The sequence below is a fragment of the Schistocerca americana genome, chromosome 1, assembly GCF_021461395.2.
Source record: "Schistocerca americana isolate TAMUIC-IGC-003095 chromosome 1, iqSchAmer2.1, whole genome shotgun sequence".
Classification (NCBI taxonomy): domain Eukaryota; kingdom Metazoa; phylum Arthropoda; class Insecta; order Orthoptera; family Acrididae; genus Schistocerca; species Schistocerca americana.
This window is the reverse complement of record NC_060119.1, coordinates 389,190,947-389,214,750: the sequence shown is the minus strand read 5'-3', so window position 1 is coordinate 389,214,750 and position 23,804 is coordinate 389,190,947. Positions and strand designations below refer to the sequence as shown.

Sequence of the window (23,804 nt, the reverse complement as noted above, 5' to 3'; positions counted from 1 at the left end):
ATTCTTTGATTTTACGTTAAAACTACCCAAATATGCAACTTAAAAGTATAACAAACATATTAAAATGGTCACATGTCTGCCTGGTAACGTTGTTCCAGTGCGGACGGAGAAGTGACAGAAAACGTTCGTACTCCGACTAAAAGGCGCGCCGAAAACAAGAATGCATTTTTCCGTTTACGTAAGACTGTCTGTTCACTGCTCTGTAATCCTTGAAGCCTTGGCTAGCACAAAAGAAGCGCCAGTAAAAATAACGCAAGCGAAAGAAGGCTGCGTTACGTCGCTTCGCCTGCATTTACAGCTCCGACAGCAGAGCTGTATGTAGATCTGCTTAACGGTCATCTGCACGAATTACTTTACTTCCAGTTGATGCACAACATAACAGTGGCACTACAGAAACCCATCACATGCATCAAAGCAATATTAGTAGATTTTCGTCACTGTGAAAATTTTAACACAATATTTAATCATAGTACGAAGAATGTTATAATTGGGATGGAGGTTAGAAAAGTGGTGGCCTGTTTTCACCGACCAAATATGTTCATAAAATCTTGAGAATGTGGTATGTCTCATTGCCAAAGTATCTGTGGACTATTCCTGAAGAAAATGTGCCGTTGATTAATATTACCGTTGTAGTGACTCGTCCACGTCGATAAGATTAGAGGCGCAACACAAGCTGCGTTAGATAAAAACGCAAAAAGAAATCGGGCGTCCTTTTACTAACAGGAATCATCCTTGCACAGCGGGATGTGTCTAGGGAAAACTACGGAAAACTGGAATCAAGATGTACAAGTTGGAGAAAGTCCTTTCCGTGAGAACACAAGTCCAACGTGTTAACCGCTACGGTACGCGTAAGTTACTCACGGAAGAAGCAACAATGCATAACATTAAAATGCTTTTATCAATTGCACATTTCAGAAGTTTATTCCCTGCATCACGACAAGATGGCAGGTGGATAACAACGCTCGCTAAAGTGAGTAGATGTTGACCGAAGAATAACTATTTTGAGGTTTTCCGACGACATAGTGGGCAAAGTGCAGCTAGATGTGAAGCTTGCAATAAACGTCCACTGATCTGTCAGTTTCGGGTATGGTCTAAGAAAGGGAGTGCAGTCCATGTGATGTATGGCAGGGTAAAAGTACGTGCACAAGAAAGAACAGTCAAACTATGTAACGGTTTTAGCATATGGATATAATTTAGACAAAAGGCTTATTACGTAGCGCAAGAGTGATCCAAATAACACGTAAAAAGTGCACATAAATGATGTGATTGCAGATGTAAACACGTATTATTCCTGTCACTCGCAAACACGAGTATGAAAACACTTTATGATCTGTTTCGTAAATATTCGACTGGCAGCTAAAATCGTCTCTAACTTTTAAAAAATCGATAAGAAATATGTAGTGGATATTGGTACTTGCCCTTCACCCAGATGGCGTTTCACCTTACGACAGCCTACGTGAACTCTCCGTTTCTCTACCTTGACGTACGACGCAAGTTCTGCTTATGGCGCTGCACAGGAACAAATAAGCACACAGGCAGACTACGATCACCGTACGACGCTCGGGCCCGTTGCAGTTATTTATGACAGGAAGCATCTGTCACAGGAACTACATTATCATCAAAAACAACCTTGTAATACTGTCAAGACACATTGACGACGTTCGCTATTGCACTGACTCTCGTGAAACAACAGTAGGTCTTTCCGTTAGTTGTTACTTCTTTGTAAAAAGTTGAAGAATACCGTCCACATCCCTGTGAGGAGTTATGTTTCATGGAAAAAAGATCGCCTCAGTTGTCCGTGCCGCACTCATTGCACAACACTCTCTTCATTTCACATCAAGCAGAGGCTCTTGATTTACCTGATGAGGATTTTCAGAACCCCGACACTACTGTTTTGAGTGTTCAAAGAACCCTGCAGATGCATCCATGCTTCATCAGAAAAATGAGCGTTCCAGAATCCACCTCTCCAATATGCATGGGCTGCAATAGCCAGTGGTGTGAAGTACTGAATGCAACAACAGTTTTCTCCGATTCTTTCTGCAAGGCCGCTCCTAACTCGTCTAGTTCGACCAAACCCGATACTCTACCTGTGAAGTCCGACGAATTGGTCTGAGCGTATCCGGTGATCAAAGCGTGTCTCCCCGGTACTGGTTTCTGCGTGATAAAACTGATACGTCACATGATACATTGTCCGATAACATCTGCATCTACTTCTACAAGAACGATTGTTGGCAAATTTCCACGTGAACGCGAATCTCTCCAACGTTATGTTCACTGTATTCTCGTGAGATATACGTAGGAGACATCTTGTTGAATCTTAAACAATAAACCATACAGTGATACACTACGCCCTCTTGTAGCAATCTGCCACTGGAGTTCCACGAGCATCTCCGTGTCGCTTACGAGACTAGTAAATGAATCTGTGTCGAAACGCGCTGCTCTTGTTTGCATCTTCTCTATTTCCTCCTTTAATCCCACGAAGTACGGATCGCAGGCTGACTAGCAACACGGGAATGTCGGTCGAACGCTGGTTCTATATGCTACGTCCTCCGTGGGGGAACGACACGTCCTGAAAAGTCTTCCCATGAACGTCAGTCTGGTATTTTCCTTAGCTGCGATTATTTTTATGCGGTCGTTCCGCTTTCAGTGGCTTCTCTGTGCCTACTCCCAGATGTTTAATGGATGCGACTGCAATTCTGTAATAATACAATAATGGGGCTTTCTGTTTTTTTGATGAAGTACGTTACGTTTGTTGCTGGTGGGTGTCAACGGCCAATCCTGTGAAGGTCTTCCTCCATTTTCCTACAATCTTCTAGCGTTGAGACATCTCGTTATGTAACAGCATCATCCGCTAGCAGTCTGATGTAACTCCGACGTTATGCACTACGTCATACCGTACGCTCGTATTTTGTTAATTAGGCGACAGTGTGCGAATGTATGGCTTAAATGGCTCTGAGCACCATGGGACTTAACTTCTAAGGTCATCAGTCCCCTAGAACTTAGAACTACTTCAAAAATGGTTCAAATGGCTCTGAGCACTATGGGACTTAACAGCTCAGGTCATCAGTCCCCTAGAACTTAGAACTACTTAAACGTAACTAACCTAAGGACATCACACACATCCATGCCCGAGGCAGGATTCGAACCTGCGACCGTAGCGGTCGCGCGGTTCCAGACTGAAGCACCCAGAACCGCTCGGCCACCAGCGGCCGGCAGGAACTACTCAAACCTAACTAACCTAAGAACATCACACACATCCATGCCCGAGGCAGGATTCGAAACTGCGACCGTAGCGGTCGCACGGTTCCAGACTGTAGTGCCTAGAACCACTCGGCCACCCCGGCTGGCTCTGCGAGTGTACCGAAAGCACTCTGACAGTCGAACAACACGGTATCACACTGGGCGTCTCTATCTATTGCCTTCTGCGTATCGTACACGAAAAGAGCGAGCTGTGTTTCTCATGATTGTTGTTTCCGGAATTCACGTTGATTTCTATAGCGTAGATTTAAGGTCTCCAGAAATGTCTTAATAAGCAAGAACAAAACATGTTCCAAATTTCTACAGCACACTGACGTCAGCGACTTGGCCTACAGTTCTGTGCGCGTGTTCGGTGCCCCATCTTGAAAACGGTAACAACTAGGAATGCTTCGCTTCTCCAGCTGCCGAAGGAGATACTGGTGGCTGTGCATTATTCTGAATTATCAAATATGCAATCTCAAGGATTACGTAGCAGAAGAGTATGGGGCAAACGTATGAAGTGTGTGGCTGCCTACTATCATCCTTTCCTTTCTCTTCGCATCCAGAGTGTAGCCGCACTGTCACCGTGACGCAAGTCGATCTTGAGGAGACAATGGGACAGCGCGGCTGGGCGCGGCGGAGAGAATCTACGCAGGATGAGCGCATGAGGTCGCTCGTCGATTGTCCAATTGAACGTTGTCCGCTCATCAGTCACGTGACGCCGCCACATCCGTACAATTTCGCAGCTTCAAGAGATCTCCTGCCAGCTCATAAGAACCCGTACGTCTCTGTAGGGGTACTGCGGTCCCGCGTTTACTCGTGGGGGGCACGGATCGGAGCGCAAATACTTTCCGCAACGACGCGCAAGGCATAAATGACGAGAAATTAGCTTAGAGTACTGTTTCAGCCGACACATTTTGATTACTGAAGAACTACGCCGCGTCTTCGCAGCATGCTACCATCATCACGCTTCTGATTTCGGAAAACAAAAAAGCGTTTCACCAGCCATGGACATACGCAACTGCCTCGAAAAAGAGGAAGTAATCTTTGGTACACTGCCACACAGAGAAACTTCAGCAAACGAATAAATCATTGGGGGGCAGTGTGTATTAAACGTATCCTGCGTACAAACAATAGTGAAATACGATGCTAAGGAGAAAATTTTGCATTGTACACATAGGTAGCACTCACATCAAAGAAAATATGTTTCACGCTATGTTAGTAATTATTACACAGTAATGTAAGTCAAATGCCGACATGATCTGCACAGTAATAGACTAGCTGGTGCGAATTTTTAAAATAGAGTCTGATTCTTACCAACTTTCAACAGCTGAAATGTGTGTGTGTACTTCAAACGTGCCGTACTTTTCTTGACGATGCTCCACGAGAAAGACTGAGCGAAATCTGCACCCATAGATGAATATACCATGGAAGTGTACACCACAGAACTTTAAACTTGTACCATGAACATTACTGACGAGAAGGTATTGCAAATTTTAAATGAGGACTTAGCTATGAGAGTCTCTGTGCAAGATGGGTGCAGAATTTGTTGAATACTGATCAAAGGAAATACGAAAAGAAATTCCTCAAAGATGATTGTGTCGATTTAAATATCTAACAGTACTGATTTTCTGCCCTGATCGATCACTCTGATTGAGACGTGGGTCAACCACTTCATGCCAGAAATGAAACAGCAGTGAAAGCAGTACACGGAAGCCAGTTGCTCTACTCCAAAACGGGTGATGTTAACTTCACCTTTCGATATGACTACTGACCGGTGTGGGAAACAAATTACTGTCAAGGAACCGAACCTTGGTGGAAGCTATCTCGGGCTTCAATACGTTACAACATGGAACCAGAGAGGCATTTAGCATTTAAAGTCTTCCTGGTGTTTTGCCCGTATGGCTCATTCGATCAAAGTCCACAGTTCATTGATACCGCCTGTCGAAGAATACTAATAGGCCAATTGTCTAGTGAGTAGTGTCGCTACAAGAGAGTTTAGCGCGAAACGATTTTTGTTTTATTTCCAAGAAAGTGTCTTCTCAACTACTGTAGTTCTTAGACTTTTCCAGCAAAGGCCGCGCAGATCGTAACCCCGGATTACACCACAGAAAAGATCCCTGAACAACCTTCGAAATTTTCAGTATTTTGGTATAAGGGACAAACAGTCTCTAATGGCTCACTACATAATTATAACACTACAGTTGTGGTTTATTACTTTTGTTACCTCTCTTATCTTTGTTTCTACGTATATATCGTGATAACATGAAAAATCCTATACACTATCAACGTAAGACGTAAAAAACAAAGTAAAGAAAAAAACACTCAGATGCAAAAGTAGCGTGATGTCGCCGTCGCTCCGGAGAAACAGTTCAGCACAGCGCCGTTGTGTTGCTCTTCCATTACATTCAGTGAACCCAACACAAATCATTCGCTCGAACTGTCCAGAATGTTCTTCCAACCAATCGCGAACAGCTGTGGCCCGGTGACAAGGCGATTGTCATCCATGAAAATTTCGTCGTTGTTTGAGAATATGAAGCCTATGAATGGCTGCAAATGGTCACCAAGCAGCTAGACACAAGCGTTTCGAGTCAATGACCCAGTCCATTCCATGTAAACACAGCCCACACTATCACGGAGCCACCACCAGCTTGCATAGAACACTACCATCAGCTCTTACCAACTAAAATTGGGACTCATCTGAAACGGCTATCGTTTTCCAGTTGTCTAGTCAAGCCGATATCGCCACGAGCACAGCAGTGGTGCAGCAGGCTATGTCGTGCTATTAGCAGAGGCACTCGCGTCTTTTGTCTGTTGCCATAGACCTTTAACGCCCAAATTTCGCCGCTCCGTCCTAACGGATACATTCGTCGTAGGTCCCACACTGACTTATGTGGTTATTTCACGGGATGTCGCTTGTCTGTTTGCACTGACAACTCCACGCAATGGCCGCTGCTCTTGGTCATTAAATGAAGGCCGTCGGCCACTGCGACGTCCGTGGTGAGAGGTAATGCCTGAAATTTGGTATTCTCGGCACGGTCTTGACTCTGTGGATCTCGGAATATTGAATTACCTAACGAATTACGAAATGGAATGCGCCTTGCGTTTAGCTCCAACTACCATTCCGCATTCAGTCTGTTACATTCCTGATGTGCGGCCATAATCACGTCAGAAACCTTTTAGTCACCTGAGCTCCGCAAATGTACTGCCCTTTTATAGCTTGTGCACGCAATACCACCGCCATCTGTATCTGTGCATATCGCTATCCCATGACTTTTGACACCGAGCGAGGTGGCGCAGTGGTTAGCACACTGGACTCGCATTCGGGAGGACGACGGTTCAATCCCGTCTCCGACCATCCTGATTTAGGTTTTCAGGGATTTCCCTAAATCGCTTCAGGCAAATGCCGGGATGGTTCCTTTGAAAGGGCACGGCCGATTTCTTTCCCCATCCTTCCCTCACCCGAGCTTGCGCTCCGTCTCTAATGACCTCGTTGTCGACGGGACGTTAAACACTAATCTCCTCCTCCTCCATGACTTTTGACACCTCAGTGTACAGCTGACACTACCGAAAACTACGGGTCACCCACACCAAAACGCTCCTCTCTCTCAGTTCGACGTAAGTACTAGGGCACAGAACACGCGGGATAAGCGGATGTGCAGGATATGCGACCGAAACTGATTTGTGACTCAAATCACGGTTTCCAGTACTTCCCGTGATGATGAGCAGTTCTCCCGTTCATTAACAAGAGTCAACTCCTCGTCAGTCTTATACGTTTGTCCGTTCCAGTTTTATTTCGCCCATTCAGTGTAACACAATTTAGTCAATTCCCTGAGGGCACAACATATGCTTTTTGCAAAGATTTTACAGCATCGTGAATATAGCTAATTCGAGTTAAACAATAAGAAATTTATGTCAGCATTAAATGGCGCTTTGAAGCCAGAAACTGTTCGGCACCCGTACTGATGGCACAACGGATGTTGGTGTAAGCCGGATGGGGGTATAATTTACACTTCTGATTACCGAATGCAACGTCAGCGCACGGCTGTGAAACAGCAAGCAACGGGTGGAATTCAATGGAAAGAAGCAATACAATACATTTACACTAGACAGTTCTGAAGCGGGGTGATGTAAATAAATGTGGCAGACACGGTAGGTTTTTGTAAAACATATGTACGTAACGGTAAGCATCATGTTTATTAATTTGCTCTTTTAAAAGCTTTTCAGTCTACTAACTATGAGAAAACTGGTCTTATATTACCCATGGTACGTTAAGAATTCAACAAAGATACGTTTTACCTGACCCACTTGTATAATATTACCTCAATACGTTCTATTATTAAATACATGGAGGTCTTTTGCATAATTATTCGAACGGGATGTATGGTGATGGAAATTACAATTTCATGCACGAAGTTTTTGTATCGTACTGAAAAACTTACCGTATCTTCTATTCTCTTCATAAAATTAACCTTCCTGCCACATGGTGGGATATCAGGACACATGTGACAAGGCCGTTTCGTATACGACATTTAGCTAATAAAAAAAAAAAATAAAAAAGTGTGTTTCCCCTTATAAATCAGATTCATTTCGTCTACATACATAACACACCCTACTGCACACTAGCGCCGTTTCCTGTGCAAACGAAGCAAATATGTCGGTTAATGCAATCTGTTGGAGGGAAACGAAATTATAGTTCACAGTATTTTACGCCTCGTTCCATCACATTCGCGGATACTTTATTTACAGGAGAGACAAAGTGTTATACTGTAAGAAAAAAATAATAAAATGGAATTGAAAACTGTTTCCAGAGGCCGGTCGGTGTGGCCGAGTGGTTCTAGGCACTTTAGTCTGGAACCGCGCGACCGCTACGGTCGCAGGTTCGAATCCTGCCTCGGGCATGGATGTGTGTGATGTCCTTAGGTTAGTTAGGTTTAAGTAGTTCTAAGCTCTAGGGGACTGATGACCTCAGGTGTTAAGTCCCATAGTGCTCATAGCCATCTGAACCATTTGTTTCCAGAGTGAAAACAACTATTAACGGACGTTCCAAAACAAAATCAGCATAGCGACGGCAAGTGTTCGTAGTTACATATGCAAACCTTTCTTTAGGAACGACACAGTACGCATGATCAGTCCGTTCGACAAACTAGCTATGCTGACATTACGATAACAGAAAACTCTGAAAGTAGCCCTATACTTAACCAAAAACACATAAATTCCAAAACGTAAGTGGCCTTCGCAAGGTAATAATACACACGTATACCACGTACGTAATACGGTTAACGCAGACCCTATTTCATTGTATGTTAATTGCAGAACACCCAGTGAAGTCGAATATTCTCTAACAACGTCGCCAAGAGATGAAAGAACTTTGTTTTTGCGACGGAAGAGTTATCCAATAATTAGGAATTATATTGGCGAGACATTTTCATCTGTGTGAATCCTGTCCAACGATTAGCAGTCACGTACTGAAGTCCACCGAAGCTGTAGATGACGTGTTAGCACGGCGTTTTCAGAGTCAAAAGGAATACTATACTAAAATAATCGTTTACTGAAAAAATTTCTAATAGCCTGCAAAGAGCCATATTTCTGAAATACAAACAAACAATGCACTCCTTTATTACCACGTACGATGCATCATCAACCTCTGACGCCAGACGCAACAGCGAATTGCTTATCAAGCAGCCTGCCGTAACAAGTACAGATATTGCATTTAGATAATGTTATCTGCGTCTTTCGTAATGTGACTTCTTCAGCGAGATGAAAAGGAAGCGTACCATCTACACATCTACGTCCACTAACAGGGGAGATGATCAAAAGAGAGAAGCAGTCTTCTGTGGATACAAACACTACGTAAAGGCATATGGTTACACGTCAATCACTCATTATTCACTTTATTCTACAGTAACTGGGAGGCAGAGAAATCCTTTCACAATACATTAATATACATTGCTCCAATCACTCCAGGCGAACTCCCGAATGGCCAAGACAAGTTTCCTTCCACATCCTTGTCCAGTAAGAGCTATTGCTACGTCTCTAATGACAAAGATGTCGAGGAAACGTTGCATGGAAAGCTGGAAAGCCATAGATTACCACACATTTACAGAACAGACATGGATGAAACAAAACCAGCCTAAAACACTGAACTACAAGTCCACTAACTGAATCTTAATGTGTCTTTTTTCTTAGAAGATCCGAATGGTGCAGCGGCGAGACACTGGACTTGAGTTCTGGAGGGTGGCGATTCAGATCCCTGCCCGGCCACCCAGACTTACGTTCTCAGTAGTTTCTCTAAACTGCTCAAGGACATCCCGGGACTAAGCCTCTGAAATGGTACGGTTGAGTTCCCTCCATGACATGAAATTCTATTCCCTCTCTAATCTCCTCGACGAGACATTAGCCCTGAATATTTCTCCCTTCCTTGCCGCTTTCCAACGACCCCTCGGTAGAGCGGCGTCTATGTTCATGCGCCTGTCAGTTCAGGTTTCAGCACCTCCGTGAGTCAGACAAGCCTGTGACCATTCGTACTAACATTCTTTGCATAATTTTAACTTTCTCTAACACTCCTATTTGGTGTGGGTCACACATGCTTGATCTATATTTTCATTTTTTATCCATGTGTGTTTTGTAAACACTGTTCTTGGTACACTGACGACATCTTCCCGGCATCCTACGAATGAACAGAAATCTACCACCAGCTTTACCTACGACTTAACCTAAGCCTATGCCATTATTCCAGTTCATATTCTTAGACACTGCTTCAATCAGGTATTCCACTTGAAACTCATTGTAATTATACGCGCGCATCCTACTTTCCTGCACATTTCCAATACGTTTCCAATCTTTGCACCACGTTGGAATCTAATCCAGATCTGGTTAGATATTTGCGGAGCTTTCTGACCTAGTACGCTACAGGTAACGGTATTATCTGCAAAAATCTGCCGTTAATATTAGTTCCTTCCTTTCTATTTTAGAAGAGTAGCATTAGAGCTATACATCGAGGTGACAGAAGTCAAGGGATGGCAATATGCACACAAGGTATGAAAGAGCAGTGCACTGGCGGAGCTGTTATTTTTACTCAGGCGATTCGCGTGAATAGGTTCCGACGTAATTACGGCCGCACGACTGCAATCTAAGCTTTGAACGTGGAATGGTACTTGGAGCTATACGCATGAGACTTCCATTTCGGAAATTCAATATTCCGAGACCCGACAAGAGCCTGCCGAGAATATCAAATTTCAGGCGTTTCCTCTCACAACCGGCAATGCTGTGGCCTTTGCGTAGAGTTGTCAGTCCAAACAGACAAGCAACACTGAGTGGAATCAACGCAGAAATCAATTTGGGACATACGGTGAACGTATTGGTAAAGACGGTGCAGCGTAATCCGGCGTTTTGGGCTATGGCAGGAAACGACAGGCGTGAGTATCTTTGATAACAGCACGACATGGCCAGCACAACGTCTATTAGGCTCGTGACCATATCGCTTCGACTGTGGGCTGGTCAGGTAAGTCCCGATTTCAGTTGGCAAAAGCTGATGGTAGGGTTCGAGTGTGGCGCAGACCCCACGAAGCCATGGACCCAGGTTGTCAACAAGGCACTGTGCAAGCTGGTGGTGGCTGCATAATGGCATGGGCTGTGTTTACAGCAATGCATTGCGTTCTCTGGTCCAACTGAACTTAACATTGACTGGAACTTTCTTAATAAAAAAAAAAAAAAACAAAAAAAAAGTTCAAATGGCTCTGAGCACTATGGGACTTAACTGCTGTGGTCATCAGTCCCCTAGAACTTAGAAGTACTTAAACATAACTAACCTAAGGACATCACATACATCCATGCCCGAGGTAGGATTCGAACCGATGACTGTAGCGGTCACGCGGTTCCAGACTGTAGCGCCTAGAACCGCTCGGCCACTCCGGCCGACATTTACCAACAGCCGTATGTATTGTAGACATTTATTTTGTGAACTTCTTATATGCATCAGGTTCCGGCATTACATTGATGCCATCTTCAGGCCCCACACGTCATAGTCATAAAATCTCTATACACGAAAGAGGCCATGTAACTGGATCCGTGAATAGAATCGCTATGCAACAGCTCTTGGTGATCAGGTGACACACCGTGTATAGCGATTTTATGACTGACGTGTGGGGCCTGAAGATGGCATCAATGTAATGCTGAAACTGGTTGCATATAAGAAGTTCATAAAATAAATGTCTACAACACATACGGCTGTTGGTAAATTATTGTATCAAGAAATACATGTCAGCCGTTGTCCCACAGCCCATAATGGATCAGCAAAGACTGACTGGAAGTAGTTATGTTCGGCTACCTGGAGACCATTTGCAGCCATTCCTGGACTTCATCCTCCCAAACAAGGACGGAATGTTTGTGGATGAAAATGCGTTACGTCACCGGGCCACAGTTGTTCGCGATTGGTTTGAAGAATTTTCTGTACAGTTTGAGTACTGCCCAGACCACCCTATATGAATCCCATCGAACATTTACGGGACATTACAGAGAGGTCAGTTCGTTCACAAAATCCTGCACCAGCAACACTTTAGCAATTACGAGCGGGTATTGAGGCAGCATGGCTCAATATTTCTGCAGGGGGCTTCCAAGGACTTGTTGAATCCATGCCACGTCGAGCTGCTGAAATACGATGAGCAAAATGAGGTCTGTCATGATATTAGCAGGTATCGGATGATTTTTGTCACCTGAGTGTATATAATGCTGTGAAATAGTAGAGTGCACGGCTGGGTTATTATTTACAACCCATCCTGTCAACGCCTTCAAAATTCTTACAGTCTCAGACAAGGAATTTTTCCGCCGCATTCATAAAATCTTCAATACCTAACGACTACATCACGACTGTTCTGACGTCTTCGATGCATAACAGCGCATATGCCTGTCAGCCACGAAGTATTCATTTAGAGGGAAATAATATACAAGCTAAGTCAGAATTAATAGCGAAAACTGACTCGGGTCAACAAATGGTTCAAATGGCTCCGAGCACTATGGGACTTAACTGCTGAGGTCATCAGTCCCCTAGAACTTAGAACTACTTGAACCTAACTAACCTAAGGACATCACACACATCTATGCCCGAGGCAGGATTCGAACCTGCGGCCGTAGCGGTCGCGCGGTTCCAGACTGTAGCACCTAGAACCGCTCGGCCACCCCGGCCGGCGACTCGGGTCAAATTATGCGATAAAAGAAGCAAAAACAAGTAATTGTGTATGAGTGTTTACGAGCCACCATTGACATAAGGATGAAAAATCTATCCTAATCACTATAAATATATTTGCGTTCCTATCTAAGTGGCGTTAAATTTGTCGCGTGACCCATGATGGGGATTGTGCCACAGGTATGATCGGGCACCGGTACATTTTGTTGCTGATGTAAGACGACACCTGACGGCCAATATGGTCCAACATGGATAAGCCGAGCATAGCCCGTAGCTTGGCCTCCAACATCGGCTGATCCCATATTTCTGGATTTTTTGTCTGGGATAATCTCAAAAGTGGAGTGTACTGCATTCCCGCTGAGAAGGTTGTTCAAATGTGTGTGAAATCTTATGGGACTTAACTGCTAAGCTTACACTCTAATTAACCTAAATTATCCTAAGGACAAACACACACACACATGCCCGAGGGAGGACTCGTACCTCCGCTGGGACCAGCCGCACAGTCCATGGCTGCACCGCCTGAGACCGCTCGGCTATTCCCGTGCAGTGAAGGTTGAAGAACTGTACAGTGGTGACAAGATTTACGAGGTGATTTGGGAGTGCTTGAAAGAATTCGTAACTCACTGCAGAGACGAGTGCAATAGTGCTTCCAAATGCGAGGACGAGAAGTGGAATACCTCCTTCATTAGGTGCGTGTGGAAAGTAAAGAGTAACATGTAACGTACTGAAGTGAGCAACGGGTGAAATTAGAGCACAATTACATGGGGACTTAACCGAAGTGTATATTTCAAATACATTTGTAGGAACTAGGAGAATATGTCACACTGAAGTTGGTGGTGACTAATTCACACAATTACCCCGCAAATAATTCGTTAAAGAACACGTGTTAACTGGGAAGTTCTCAAGTCTACTATCGGGTATACTTTTAATAGTGGTACTGTATATGCTGTATACTTGTTATACTGGAGTGTTCATTCGGCCGTACCGCAGACACTCGGACGGACGTTTCCCGTTCCGGCGTCCCGCCCGTGGGGCGCGCAGCTGGTGCAGTAAGTTGAGGGCACGTGCTAAGAGCTGCCGGCTCGCTAATGGCCGCTAACGCCACGCCGCGCCGCGAGCACATGCAGAGCACGCGGCCCGGCAGACGGAGTTACGTCACAGCCACAGGCGGCAAGTCAGCGGCGCCCCTTCGCTTGCATAATCCGCTCCACGCCTCTCCTCTCCTCTCAATGAAGGCCGACGCGCCATCCCTGCTGCTGCTGCCACTGCCACTCTACTAACGACGGCCCAGTGCCGCTGCGATACGTACTTCAAATTGGCGGCCGAGTTATCTTGATGTTGCCGGTAATAAGCCTATAGGACACTACACTGGCGCACAGGGCAAACTTCGCACTCCCCTTCCCTCATTCCCGTCTGCTGATATCTAATTCTTTTTTCAAAGTGAATATAATTAAGTTCGAGGCACACATTTCATTAATTCTTTTCTTGTACGATACAATTTGGTCCGCCTCCGTACGTGAGTGGTCACCGTTCGTGACAGCCACGCTGAGGACTCGAGTTCGATTCACGGTACTGCCAAAGATTTTTCCTTGGTGGAAAAAATTTTTCCTTGCCACTTAGCCTCTTGGTGCCATTTGAGGAGTTACTTGATAGAATAGTAGGCGCCCGCATCTCGTGGTCGTGCGGTAGTGTTCTCGCTTCCCACGGCCGGGTTCCCGGGTTCGATTCCCGGGGGGGTCAGGGATTTTCTCTGCCTCGTGATGGCTGGGTGTTGTGTGATGTCCTTAGGTTAGTTAGGTTTAAGTAGTTCTAAGTTCTAGGGGAGTGATGACCATAGATGTTAAGTCCCATAGTGCTCAGAGCCATTTGAACCATTTTAGAATAGTAGGCTCCGCTTTCCTTTCATATAACTCCGCCCCTTTCCACTTTAGTGCGTTCCCACCCATTTCCTTCTTATTCCTCCACTTCCCCCTCTTACTTCGCCCTGCCTCTCCCCCTTTTCTTTCGCCGTTCTGGAAGTCCGCAAAACGTCCGGGAAAGCGGTGTGCTGACCACATTCCCCTCCACGCTGCATCCGCATGACGCCGCAGTGCAAAGGATGACAGCGCCCGTCGACATTCCTTGGGCCGTGCGACCTAGGCGACGAGCTCATGATGCAATCCAAACCATGGAGCACATTTTGTGCAAGGTCGCATTGCTTGCAACAGTAACTTATTTCTTGTTCCATTTTCCACAGTGCATAATCATGACAAAAAAAAGAAGAAACAACGTAAAATGTACTTTATACACCTTCACTGGGTTGTGTCACTTATCGTAACAACAGCTACTAAATCTAGCAGCTGGAAATAGGCACCATACATCTCCGTGCCAGAAAAGGTGGGCCTTAACGGAACTATTCCTCAGCATAGCCCATTCCCAATGTTTTTCAGATTTCCTTTCATACAATTCCGCTTCTTCCGAATTTAGTGGACTTCAAAATATTTTCTTGTCATTCTTCTTCTTCCCCCTCTTACTTCGCCCTGCTGTTTCTTTTTCTTTTTTCGTCGGTCACAAAACCGCGTTCTAACACAAACGGCTCGCAGCGCACGTATCACGGCTGCCAAACCCAACTTAGGACAGTGACTGTAGGTGTATGTTCCTTTTTTGTTACTAAAGTTTTCATTTCTGCAGTTTTGAATTGGTCTAGGGAAGAACAGCCCATTCAGAACGCCCGAGAGAAATGGTGCAATGGCTAAAAGACTGTACTCACCTTCCTCTAGTTTCTCCGCGGTTTCTACGTACAAACGAAACGAATTCCGCCAAGGATTCTTCAAAATGCACATGGCTGATTCCTTGTCCATTTCTATCTTGTGCTCCGCATCTAACGACCGCGCTGCCGACGGTAAGTTAATTTCTAACTTTTCTTCTTTTCAGTGCAAAACTACAATGAGTACATCACCTGTTACATCCTAAACGGTGTAAAAACTGATGTTTTTTTTATCTACGATTGTGTGGCTCCGTGGCTCAATTAGCAAGCCCAAGTTTTCAGAATCAATTACAGTCGGCCCTTCTTTCATCCTGCTTCGGGCATGGATGTGTGTGATGTCCTTACGTTAGTTAGGTTTAAGTAGTTCTAAGTTCTAGGAGACTGATAACCTCAGATGTTAAGTCCCATAGTGTTCAGAGCCATTTAAATCATCTTCTTTCATCACCGCGAATGATTTGTTACGTAAGAAATGCTAAGCTGCACCGTGGCTCGTAGTCCACGTTAGGCTGTAGGCCCCTCTAGAACTGGCTGGGTAAGTGTGTTCAAAAGTCGGAGGAAGGCAAAGGCACGTCATCATTATTTCCCACCACGACCAAACGTGGTGAAGCACTCCTGTGTTGTGGACTGTGTTACATTTTTTTAAAAAACTTAGAAGCAGCCACTGAATTACAGAGTGTTTAAATAGTCATCAAGCGCCTACAAATACTAAGGCAATGCTTATGTTGATTTAAATAATAGAACACTGCACCAGTTAAGTTTATTACTGCACAGCACGACGCGTTTCTGATACTTATTCCCATTTTCAAGTGCAAGGATTTACGTTAGTATTGTATCTGATGCCTGTGTGTGTATTGTTCTGCTTCCTTTGCGCTGCACTCGTCTTCTCATAGTTTTAGTGCTACTGGAAAATCGGAACAACCTCGGACTGTATACATACTCTTTAGGAAGCGATGATGTTTAGTGTCTTGGTACCATGTTTTGACTGATTGTGAACAAGCAACGTGCCATGGTTTGCGAATGTGTGACAATTTATGCGCAATGAAGGAGGCACAATACCAGCACATAAATACGCAAGAAATACTATTTTCTAACATTAGAGTCTGAAGGAATCACGTGCCTAACTTTTATGGTAGCAGTAAAACCACAAAAAGACGACCGCAGAGAAACAGAAAAACACACAAAGACATCGCATGCAATACTGATGTAAATACACTCCTGGAAATGGAAAAAAGAACACATTGACACCGGTGTGTCAGACCCACCATACTTGCTCCGGACACTGCGAGAGGGCTGTACAAGCAATGATCACACGCTCGGCACAGCGGACACACCAGGAACCGCGGTGTTGGCCGTCGAATGGCGCTAGCTGCGCAGCATTTGTGCACCGCCGCCCTCAGTGTCAGCCAGTTTGCCGTGGCATACGGAGCTCCATCGCAGTCTTTAACACTGGTAGCATGCCGCGACAGCGTGGACGTGAACCGTATGTGCAGTTGACGGACTTTGAGCGAGGGCGTATAGTGGGCATGCGGGAGGCCGGGTGGACGTACCGCCGAATTGCTCAACACGTGGGGCGTGAGGTCTCCACAGTACATCGATGTTGTCGCCAGTGGTCGGCGGAAGGTGCACGTACCCGTCGACCTGGGACCGGACCGCAGCGACGCACGGATGCACGCCAAGACCGTAGGATCCTATGCAGTGCCGTAGGGGACCGCACCGCCACTTCCCAGCAAATTAGGGACACTGTTGCTCCTGGAGTATCGGCGAGGACCATTCGCAACCGTCTCCATGAAGCTAGGCTACGGTCCGGCACACCGTTAGGCCGTCTTCCGCTCACGCCCCAACATCGTGCAGCCCGCCTCCAGTGGTGTCGCGACAGGCGTGAATGGAGGGACAAATGGAGACGTGTCGTCTTCAGCGATGAGAGTCGCTTCTGCCTTGGTGCCAATGATGGTCGTATGCGTGTTTGGCGCCGTGCAGGTGAGCGCCACAATCAGGACTGCATACGACCGAGGCTCACAGGGCCAACACCCGGCATCATGGTGTGGGGAGCGATCTCCTACACTGGCCGTACACCACTGGTGATCGTCGAGGGGACACTGAATAGTGCACGGTACATCCAAACCGTCATCGAACCCATCGTTCTACCATTCCTAGACCGGCAAGGGAACTTGCTGTTCCAACAGGACAACGCACGTCCGCATGTATCCCGTGCCACCCAACGTGCTCTAGAAGGTGTAAGTCAACTACCCTGGCCAGCAAGATCTCCGGATCTGTCCCCCATTGAGCATGTTTGGGACTGGATGAAGCGTCGTCTCACGCGGTCTGCACGTCCAGCACGAACGCTGGTCCAACTGAGGCGCCAGGTGGAAATGGCATGGCAAGCCGTTCCACAGGACTACATCCAGCATCTCTACGATCGTCTCCATGGGAGAATAGCAGCCTGCATTGCTGCGAAAGGTGGATATACACTGTACTAGTGCCGACATTGTGCATGCTCTGTTGCCTGTGTCTATGTGCCTGTGGTTCTGTCAGTGTGATCATGTGATGTATCTGACCCCAGGAATGTGTCAATAAAGTTTCCCCTTCCTGGGACAATGAATTCACGGTGTTCTTATTTCAATTTCCAGGAGTGTAGATGCGCTTGAAAATAAAAACAAATTGTTAAGGGGCGTCGTGTTATGCACAAAAAAAAGTAACTGGTGCAAGATTTCTTAAACATTGAAATGAAGTTAATGCTTTTATTTTGTCGTGGTGAAAGTTTCCCGCTGGGTGGATCTCTATATGACTATGTTAGTTTCCCCGATAGTTTCTTGGTTCAAAATGGTTCAAATGGCTCTGAGCACTATGCGATTTAACTTCTGAGGTCATCAGTCCCCTAGAACTTAGAACTACTTAAACCTAACTAACCTAAGGACATCACACACACTCATGCCCGAGGCAGGATTCGAACCTGTGACCCTAGCGGTCGCGCCTAGAACCGCCCTGCCAGCCCGACCGGCACCAGTGGTTAATTCAAGTACATTTTGACAAGTGTTATTTGGCAGAATATGCTCTGTGCTCCTCACGTCACGTGTTTTCCACACAACATGTTTTACGCCGCAAGAAACTGTTGTCACAGCTGCTGCCAATACATATAAAATGTCGCCGAAGAGCGACGTAAATACAGATGTAACCACGCCCTAATGGGACCTTACACGAAACTAAGGAGAGGAAATAAATGCTAGTCCTGAGAATTTGGGGTTGGTTTCGAAGTCTTTCAACGATTACTTTAGCGTGGGACTAAGATGATAGTCACCTTCAGAACCAAAGACCCGAGTAATTGCCATCCTGATTTTCTTTCGTGGTTTTCCCTGTTATTTCCTCTGTATGCCCGCATGGATGTCTACGCGAAGCCGCGAAGTATCCTCCCCGACTGAACCTCGTCAGTAATGAGCTACAACTACGTCAGCATGAGCGCACCACAAAAAACACACACATACATAATTAACGTCCTGCGAACATAAAATAACGTGCTAAGAAACGATGTTTCAGTCGCACTTGCGTCATGTTGCGTTGGACGCTTTTGCATTTAAGCGAACGAGCCATTCCTTTGTGACGAAGGAAAGAAAACCTCCGGCAAGTCACAATCACTAATACGCGCGCCACTGGCTATGTGAGGGCTGTAGCATGAATACAGAGGGTCGTGCTTTTATTACTTGTGATGTGGAAGGGACGTTTCGAATAGATTTGAATGGGGTAGTTAACACTGCACTCAGCAAATGCCGCCAGTGTACAACGCGAATATTTTCTTCAATATACAGTTCATTGTATTTCCAACCGGTGGACGACTTAAGAGTAATAGTTGTAACACAATGTTCAAAATCTGTGGCAAATATATCTTCACAAGCACATACCAAATTCAGATGCTGCTATCTCAAAAAGTATCTCTGAAACGAGATTTCTGACGACAAATTCAAACTACGAGGGTTGGAACTTAAATAGTGGCAACTATTTATTCACAACCGATACAAAAGAGTTACATGTTTGCACCTGTTACTGTCCTTCAAAGTAGTCACCAGCGTTGTGTAGAACCCGTTGCCAGCGATGTGGAAGGCGTAGTATACCGTTAGCAGACCCTGTTCTGTTGATGGTGCGAATGGAGCGGTCTAAAGTTATGGTGATTCTCGTGTACGACTGTGGTGGTGTTATCCTAACGCATTACGTTCCTCCACGGCAGACCGTCAATAAACAGTATTACTGTTCGATTTTGGAGCATCACCTGCGACCAGCTTTGCGAAAGAAGCGGCGACACTTTCTGCGCAAACCACCCACCATTTTGCACGACAATGCGCGGGTGCATACAGCGCAAGCTGTGGCTGCTCTGTTCGGTCGATGGGACTGAGAAGTACTGTACCATCCACCACACTCCCCGGACTGAACTCCTTGTGACTTTGATCTGATTCCGAAAATGAAGGAACCACTTCGTGGCATTCGCTTCAGAGCTGTTCCAGAGATTCGACAGGCAGTAGACCGCTCCATTCGCACCATCAACAAAACAGGCTCTGCTAACGGTATACTACATCTTCCACATCGCTGGCAACGGGTTCTACAAAACACTGGTGACAACTTTGAAGGACAGTAACATGTGCAAACATTTAACTCTTTTGTATCGGTTGTGAATAAATAGTTGCTACTGTTTAAGTTCGTAATATAATGTTTCACAATTTCCACATTAATACGCGAGTTTGGTTCCACAGTTACTTATATCCGTACCGCTTAATTTACAGATGTAGTTACGCAATACTGGTGAAGACTGACTTGTGCTCGAGCTCGCTAAAAGTCTGAAAAGTCGGGTCTACGGAAAAACTTGGTTCCGCCATGCTCTTCAGTACTGCTGCTGCTACACCATTACATTGGCCCTCGAGTGCTAGCAACACTGAAACTATGTCCTGAAAGACTCTCGCGATATTTGCTAGATACAGACAATATCACAACAGTGTATGAATAATTGAAACAAGTTCGACGGGTATGAAAATTAAGATAGCCGTTACGCAAAAACGCGTAAATCTCTGATGTTATCGAACGATGGTGGTACGTAAAAACGAAGCAGTTGTGTTATTTGCGGAGTCATTGGTACAAAAACATGTCCCAACTGGTTCATGTCAGACAATTCATGTCAGCCGAAGTCTCTAATACCTACCAGCGTTGCAGCTCACTGGGCTTCTATACTGAGACAGGAATATTGTACAAGTGGTGCACTGGTCGTAGCCGTTCGACATAGGGGGATCTTAAGATACTTTACGAGAGCCCTACTAGGTGCTACAACGACGTTCTCAAAACATTTGCGCCAGCCATTACATCAGAACGGCAGATATCGATATCAGTGCATGTTATCGGAATGTTTTAAGTGGTCTGGTATTTACAATCAAATTCATAAAATTTAATGGAATTACCGGCTATAATCATAATAAAGTCTGCTTCTTATTGTATTTGCCCTTATATTCGCCGCTACCGTGCAAACCTATGTAGATACAAAAGATTTAAAAAGGGTCAAACGAAGTGGCCGTGCGGTTAAAGGCGCTGCAGTCTGGAACCGCAAGACCGCTACGGTCGCAGGTTCGAATCCTGCCTCGGGCATGGATGTTTGTGATGTCCTTAGGTTAGTTAGGTTTAATTAGTTCTAAGTTCTAGGGGACTGATGACCACAGCTGTTAAGTCCCATAGTGCTAGAAAAAAAAAAGAGCTCTCCTTCAGTAGAGGAGAGGCATATTTACTGGACTTTTTTTCTTGTCTTGATTCATACTGCCACCTCTGAAAGTTGCGTACCCTACATTCTTAGCAACAACAGTACCGATGCTTGTATTCCACAGTCAGAGCCGCGCGGGGTAGCCGCGCGGTCTAGGCGCCTTGTCACGGTTCGGGTGGCTCCCCCCGTCGGAGGTTCGAATCCTCCCTTGGGCATGGGTGTGTGTGTTGTCTTATCGTAAGTTAATTTAAGTTAGATTAAGTAGTGTGTACGGCTAGGGACGGATACCCTCAGCAGTTTGGTCCCATAGAACTTACAACAAATTTCCACTATCAGAGCGGTTTTCGCCTGCGCCTGTAACTCTGAGGCTCTGTAGCGTTGTTGGATGACGTTGCCGGAGATGAGTTCCTATGTAACACTAGATCTACTAAATCCCCTCTACGACCTATAGAAGCGTGTAACATGAACTGTGAAACACCCTGTACGTACTTGTCTTACCACACACTACTCTCCGAAGACTACAGTTTTCCTCGTACCGCTGTATGGCGAATCCAGTTATAACACTGATCATTCTTCACAATATTTTCCTGGCAGAACCGGTTTGGTACATACGAAGGCAGGAAATGATTTCAACAGTGCCTCATATTATGCCGCCTACAATGACGCAAATTCTCTGAAAAGAAACCTGCGAAATCGTGCGGGAGAGCAGCAATTCTGGAACACGCGGCGGCCGCTTCTACATCCCTGTCACGTACTACGGTCTTGGGTCAGACGGTATCCGAAACGTTCAGGAGCTGAGTCTGTTTCCAGCAGAGCAGGCTATCGCGCTCTGCAGATAACAAGCAGGTGGCACGTAGACATACTTGGCAGGTTACTGAAGAGCGGATGCCGGCTGGGTGTGCGGTGGACTGGTACGAACTTGTCACGCAAGGCCCTCGCTCAAAACAACTGTTCAATGGTAGCTCACGGCCGCGCCGCTCTTTAAAGCACTGCGTAACTGCTGTGCGTGAATGCGGCCGACGTGCAAAACAGCCGACGCATATTTAACACAGAGCGCGGTATGACGCAAGCTTTGCTGCACAGCTACCGTACACAAGTTGTCTAGCGAAAAGCTTTGTACGAAACAAATTTACCACAGGGCGTCGTCTACAGATCTCAATACTAAAGAGCTAATTCATTCCCTTTTAACGCATATTTAGCATTCGGCGGCTAGCGGCGACATCAGACATAAAACACTAACACGGATTAGGGATGGCAAAGCGTAAAGGTTATCAGAAGCTCGTTGAGGATTTCTATGACTCTATTAGTGGAGCGCCAGTCTAGTAAATGCTGAGCTCAATCCTTTGGATTTATATACGATTGACATTGGCTTCATAGGCTTTCTGCATATGAATATCGAGAAATAAATTCGTTGCTCAGATTTTACAATTGTGCCATCATAGTCACAGCGCGAGAAGTGCTGAGGGATACAAGTATGTCTTTACATGAGACAGGAAATCTCGGTGGGGCTCAGCGCTATTCTATTACACTAAAATCCTCATAGCATAACCACTTTATCTGACATTATTTGCGCATACTAGTGCGGTCACCATGATCAGTATCTTTGGCACACTGAAATAAAAAAAAGTCAGTTTCAAAGTACTATCTTTCTAGCAATTATTCAAGTTCTGAAAAATATGTCAGTTGGCTATTCTTGGAACGAGCGATTTAGGAACTTAAGAGACAAACGGTTTTTGTCTTTTTCTACTGTCTCCCACTGCTTAAGTTACTTAAAACACTGGTGAAGGCTAACCTATACCGTGCCTAAATAAACCAGAGCGGTGATCACATCAAACTTAACGTTGAAGACAGATCTACCTTTTTTTAATGGTCGAATAACCATTCTGAGTTTCATTTGATGGACGTTTTATTCCAAGAGATACATGCTGAAGAGATCCTCCAAAATGTAGAACATGTAGAAAAAAAGAATAGATAATAAATATTTTCAAAGAAGAAATAGACTACCTTCCACAGATCTCAAGTGAAATGGTCGTCATGAATGTGAAACAAGTAAAAGAAATCTTAAAGACTTTTCATTTAAAAGGTAAAAAATATCATTTAGTAAAGAAGATTGACATTTTGGGAAGGTTGCGGGGAAAGTATTAGCCGTATCCTGCATAAGCTGTATTGTCAATTGCTTGAGATAGTTCAGAGACGCCACGACAAACTCGAATCAGAATACTGAAATTGGTAAGTGATCCGCGCTTTTCAAAACTGACAGAGCAACGTTTTACCGCTGTATCATCCCGCTCGCTCACAGGTAATCGTCCCCACTGTTTCTAGCAGTTATCACTATTACAGTTCTGGAAAATTATGTTTTATCTTATCTCAATGTGATAACAAACACTCACACCCGTGTTAGTCATATTTTTCCATTTTTCTCCAATAGTAATGCAGTTGCTAATAACTGGTTCACTAGCGGCTCGCTGAAAATCACGTAATTGAACTCATGCGTGAAACTGTGGGAAGCCATAAAACTTACAGCCAATCACAATTATAATCTACAAGCATTCTCAGGCAAATGAAAATTACGTGTTTGTTATGGACAGTAATATCAATAGTCACCACACGGAAATTCATAGTTTGATTCTGATAAAAAATTCGGGAATAGTTATTAAATCTGCAGTTCCAAAATGGTTTTCCCCACTTCATCGATTGTAAAGGACATCTGCTTAAATATCATTTCGACTATCTAATGTATGGAGTATAAGGAAATTCCCACCTTCAACAACTGACCTTCATACTATCATTGATTGTGGCCGTGTGGTCAAGAGCGAAGAGGTCCGGATAGGGGCGGGGACCGTGGACTTTCCCACGTTCCAGTCCCTACAGGAAGGCGCCAAATGAGTACCGGGGATCTCTCCCGGGCGTAA

The 23,804-nt window shown here is 45.2% G+C and overlaps 1 protein-coding gene across 3 annotated transcripts in view; it reads right to left on the bottom strand.

The window, feature by feature from the left end:
• LOC124601774 (protein similar) overlaps positions 1-23,804 on the bottom strand; it is a 747,040-nt gene that overhangs the window by 101,892 nt on the left and 621,344 nt on the right. The window lies entirely within an intron of this gene.